Genomic DNA, 6,000 nt, shown 5'->3' with positions numbered 1-6,000 from the left:
ACAGCTGTGATTTGGGATCAGCCAAACTCTTGGCCTCAGTGGTGATATGTACTTCAGTTCTGAAGAGGGATCTCAGTGAAATATGACAACATCCACTACAGTGTAGATTCCATTGGAAAAATCAGAAGTTACTGCATGCAAGATTTCTGAAGTAGAGCTGACTGAAAACTATAAGGTTAAGTTTGGGATTGAGGAAAACATGCAGAAAATTAAGTCTTGAAGGAAATGGAGATAATATATTGCCATGGATGTCAGAATTCCCAAGGACTTTATGAGACGAGTGATTTCATGAATCTATGAGTTTTAATTCTATTATGCTCATCTATATCTTGCAGTAGGATTATTATTTTTAAACTATACTCACTGTATATGTTGTAGTACTATAACAGAGAAGGGATAAAATATATAACTTAAACATTACATGAATGAAATGTATTTTCATGTAGAATAAAATGATGTGTTATTTTCAATGTCAACTGCATAGAATGTGCCTACCTATCAACAACCACATGCCAACTTTTGAATCAGTATCTGTGGCCAAGGCCATGCTATACACTACGGTGAGAAAAAAGAAAATTCACAGCATGGCTTAAGCAACTAAGTCCCAATCTTGAAATTGGGATCAACCCCCAAAGCCACATATTTAGAGGGGTAAAATAGACATAGATGCAAGCACCATTTGATGTAAATAAGAAGTAAGATAAATGGCAACTTTTTAAGCTTTTATTTTGAAATATTTATAGACCCACAGACAACTGCAAAAATGGGAGGGTCCAATGTACCATCACTCAGTTCCTCTCAATGGTGACATTTTATATAACTGGAGTGGAATATTAAAACCTGGAGGGAATTAACTTTGGTACAATTCTGTTAACTAGACCCATTCCATTTGCATTATTTATTTATTTATTTATTTATTTTGAGACGGAGTCTCACTCTGTCTCCCAGGCTGGAGTGCAGTGATGTGATCTTGACTCGCTGCAACCTCTGTCTCCTGGGTTCGGGTGACCTCCTACCTCAGCCTCCTGAGTAGCTGGGATTACAGTGCCCGCCACTCTCATATATTGCTCGTGGAAATGTAAAATGTTACAGCCACTTCAGAAAATTGCTTGGTAGTTTCTTATAGAAACAGCTATTTGTTGGATTTTAGTAAAGATGGGATTTCACCATGTTGGCCTGACTGGTCTTGAGCTCCTGACCTCAGGTGATCCATCTGCCTTGGCCTCCCAAAGTGCTGGGATTACAGGTGTGAGCCATGGCACCCAGCCCCATTTGCATTATTTTTTAAACATAGATTCGTATATATGTGAGGGTGCAGTGAAAGGCTGTAGTTCTAGCAATTATATCTCATGTTTAGATTCAGGTAATCACTACCTGCTGTTTTATCAGTATAAAGAAACCACCTCATGCTCATGCTTTATAGTCACGCCTTTATATTCACACTCATTAAATTACATCATCCCTATCCCCTAGCAACCACTAATGTATTCTCCACCTCTATAATTGTATCATTTAGAGAATGTTATATAAGTGAAAATATATAGCATGTGACTTTTTGCTGTCATCTTATTTAACTTGACATGATTCTTGTAAGATTCATCTGAGTTGTTGTATGTATTAACAGTTCATTATTTTTTATTGCTTAGAAACATTTCATAGATATGCCAATTCTAGGATTTCTTTAACCATTTACCCATAGATGGACATTTAGTTTGTTTCCATTTATTTGCTATTACTAATACATCTGCTACAACACATATGTGTACAGCTTTTTGTGTCAACATCTGTTTCATTTCTCTTTGAGAAGCGCTCAATAATGTGACTGCTGGGTTATATAGTAAGTGCAAGTTTAATTCTATAAGAAACTACCAAACAATTTTCTAAAGTGGCTATAACCATTTACATTTCCACCAGCAATATATGACAGACTTATTTTCTATGTATTCTTGCCAATATTTGCTATTATCGCTATTTAAATTTTAGTTCTAATAGGTATGTAGTGATCTCTCATTGTGGCTTTAATTTGCATTTCTCTAATGACTAATGAGGTCAATAAATAATCAGGTTTTTTTCTTCTTTTTCTTTCTTCTTTCTCAAGCCTATGGTCACCAAGAGATAAATGATTAGCTTGGATTCAAATAAATTGGCTAGGTTAATATTTCTGATTTTCCTGAACATATCTTTTCAATATATGATACTCTTAGTTCATAAAGGAATTCTTAAACTCTGTAAAATACTGACTGCCATATATTGTTTACTACCTTTTTGTACTTTAGAATGTTGGAGATTGCTAGTTTCTTAAAGACTACTTAGTGGTGAAAGCTGTAATTTTACATAGTAGGAAACTGAGGCCTAGGAATATTAAATAATTTGTTCAAGATTACATCATCAGAGCTGGAACCAGAATCCAGACAACGAGTCTCTTGGTTCAGCACCCTTTTTTGATACTACTGTGTCTTGTGAAACTGTGTACCCACACATGTATGTGTGGTTGATGAATGGTTTTAGGTTTAGTACTTTTTTAGCCCCCTGGCCTTCCAGCACCATTAATTGGAGTAATAATAAAATATCACATATCATTATTTAAACTTATACAGCATTGCAAGTTGTATCTAGCTGGATCCTGGGGGACATACAAAGTTAAGGGAGTGGGGACATATAAAGTTAAGGATGACCAGGAATAAATAAGGATAGATGCAAAATTAAGTCAGTGGAAAGCTGAGTGGAGCTTTGCACTGCTCAGTTTTGAAGATGGAGAGTAGTATAGAGAAGTAAACCCAAGGAAAAGAGAATACCTTTAGGAATGGATACTCCTATGGGTAATAAACTGGAAAGAATTGAACTTCTTGATAGCTTTTCCTTAAACTAAAATAAGGTCAATTTAACTGCTTGATAGCTTTTCCTAGAACTAAAATAAGGTTACATGTAGCATTTCATTTAAATTCCTTCCCTTATATTTTGTAATTTGCTTTCGTTCCTACTATATTTTTGAAAAAGTCTGATATATTCACGGCTATCGTGCAGATGTTTGTGTGCCCCCCAAATGTATGTGTTGAAACCCAATCCCCGATGTGATAATGTAAAGATGTGAAGTCTTTAGGAGGTATGTCATGAAGACAGAGCCCTCATGAATGGGCTTGGTGCCCTTATAAAAGAGGACTGAGGGAGTTTGTTTGCTCCTTCTGTTATGTGAGGATGCAACAAGATGACACCTTCAATGAACCAAAGATGATTCTCACCAGACACCAATTCTCCTGTCACCTTGATCTTGGAGTTCTCAGTCTTCAGAACTACCAGAAATGAATTTCTGTTGTTTATAAGCTACCTAGTCTATGATATTTTGTTATTGCAGCCCAAATTGACTAAGACACTCACCTTGATAAAGTCCGAGATACCCTCCTAACTCTTTGTGAAGAAGGTAGAGAGAAATAATAGTCAAGACCAGGTGAAAATGGCCTTATCTTTCTTACCCATTCACTATAATTGTTCTGAAGCACCATCAACCAGGATTCTGAGGGTCTGTAATCTGTTTCCAAGTTCCAAACTGTGCAGTTGAACATGGCAGAGCAAAGATAAAAATGCCCAGAGAAGTAGCAGGAAGCAGGTAGTCCAACTGACGGAATACATGAGACAGCACACTCCGCTTGCTTTTTATTCTCTATTCAAAAATACAAGAGGGAGAAAACCACATGAATGGGGAGAAATTGGATTTTATATCACTAAAGAAGGAATTCTGTAATATCAGCTGAATATGAAGATAAGTAAAACTACAATCAGACTAAAACAGAAAAAATAAGGTATCAGTGAATTGTAGGTATCCAATTTATCGAAGAGTTGTAGAAAGTAATGGCACTTGTATTCAATAAAGGGATATTTGAATTGGTGAGTTTTGGAAATGCGACAGTTTATACCAGAGTCTAGAGAGTGGCCATGAAAATGGATGCTGAATGGAGTAGATTTGAGAAAATTGAGATATGCAGAGATTTCATGGATCATCTATGGGGATGTTGAAGTATTTCCCATGAGAGTATATCTTTGGGTGGAAAGTAAGACTGTGAACCAAAATCTTTGGTAAATGAGATTAGGGGGTGGTAGAACAATTCTGAAAAGGAGAAAGGGGTGTATGCAACAAAGTAGAAGACACTGTACAAATTGGAAGAGGAATAATAATCTGAAAGCTGAGACCAAGGAAAATACTGGCTCTATCTCCTGATGCTGTGGAACAGAAGATGAGAAAGGACAATGATCTATACCAGTCATGCTAATATAATAGAACCCCAAAGAATTGTAATAATGCATGACCATTGTTAGAAGAAGAAAATATGATAATTCATCTCAAACATTTAACACCAGCCAGGAACATTTAATAGGCTCAGTGCATGTTACTACTTTTATGCAAAAGCTGGGAATATTTAAAGGAAATATAACTGTTTCCACTTTACAGCTAAGAAAATTCAAACTCAGGAAGATTAAGTGACTTGCTCAACTCTGTAGGCCTGATTAGTGCCTGAATAAGGAGCCAAGTCCCTGTATTCTTCTATCTGGTTTCCTATTTGCCTGCAGAGGCTGTGCCACTATGGATAGAAAGGAGTTTTGTCTAGGGCTTCTTGGTGTGGGATTGGATTGCCCATCTCAAAGTAGAGAGTGGAAAAGAGGAAAATAGTCAAAAAATCTTCCCAAGAAACAGTCTCATGGTTTCAAATTAGAGCATTCTAGGAAGGAGTGTTTATTTAAATCTGATTTTTAAGTATCTCTGTTTAAATAAAATATTTTAATAAAAATATAATTAATAAATATCAAACCTAGAAAATGTGTTTTCCAACTTAGTAAAAACCTGTGCTTATGAAATAATCTAGCCTTAGAAATTCTTATCGAAATCCATTTCCTAAGTGGAAAATGGATGTTTTAACTTTTTAGGTGGTAAAGGTAACATTTCTTTTAAAGTGAGTTTAATATGTCATACTCTCAGGCAGAGATCCATCATAACGAGGAGAATCTTACTCAAAAGCTGGACTAGGGAGAATGAGCTCAAGACTTTGGCACTTCAGCTGGGCTGAGTGGCTGACCCTTGTAATCCCAGTACTTTGGGAGGCCAAGGTGGAAGGATCCCTTGAGGCCAGGAGTTACAGACCAGCCTTGGCAACATAGCAAGACCGCATCTCAACACATACATACATACATAAGTACATAAAAAGACTTTGGCACTTCAGTCCATCCAGTATTAACTTGCAGAAGATACTCGCAGAAGAATAAAGCCAATAAATTGTTAATGTATCTACAATGGAGACCCTTCATATCAGATAAAATTCAAAATAAGTAACTCAGAAGAAATTACTGAATGCAAAAAAGCAAATTGGAATAGACTGTAGAGAAATTATTCTAAAACATTGCCAATTAATAATGTTAAGTTTGACTAATATAGAAGGTGATCAGCCTCAGAAAAATGCAGAGGACTTAAACTCTGATTTTGAATCAGGAGACAAGTATTGAAAAAAAAAATACCTCAAAGTAAAAATAGCTAAGTATGTTAATTCCTTGGAGGAAGTATATCCATGGTTGGTATGACCCACCAGAAAAGAACAGAATTATGTCCTTTCTTCTAGGTCCAAGGACAAAAACAGTCCCACACATTGAATTCCTCATGAAATAAATGACAGTGGTGGAACCTTACCAAAAATCAGATTAAAATAGGTATTTGGCTGAATTTGAGCCAAAATATGATATCTACTTTCAGCCAAATACTTTCAGTAAAATCTCTTGAGAGCCAAATGTTCTTTGATGCCAAAAGACTATATTTTTGCAAATTACTATAACTGTATATAAATAGGGTGGCCATATAATCTATCATACAAATTGGACCCTTTTAAGTGAAAGGTGGTGCTGCTGACAATTAATGCCAGTACAACAGGGGCAAACTCAGATGATCCTGGACAAATCAGGACGTATGATCACCTTATATATGAACCATTATTGTGTAATAGATTACAGTAGTACTCACAA

Source organism: Sapajus apella, unplaced genomic scaffold (assembly GCF_009761245.1).
Source record: "Sapajus apella isolate SASKATOON/1434 unplaced genomic scaffold, GSC_monkey_1.0 scaffold6, whole genome shotgun sequence".
NCBI classification, from domain to species: Eukaryota; Metazoa; Chordata; class Mammalia; order Primates; family Cebidae; genus Sapajus; species Sapajus apella.
The sequence above is the reverse complement of the archived record's forward strand: the minus strand, read 5'-3'. Positions refer to the sequence as shown.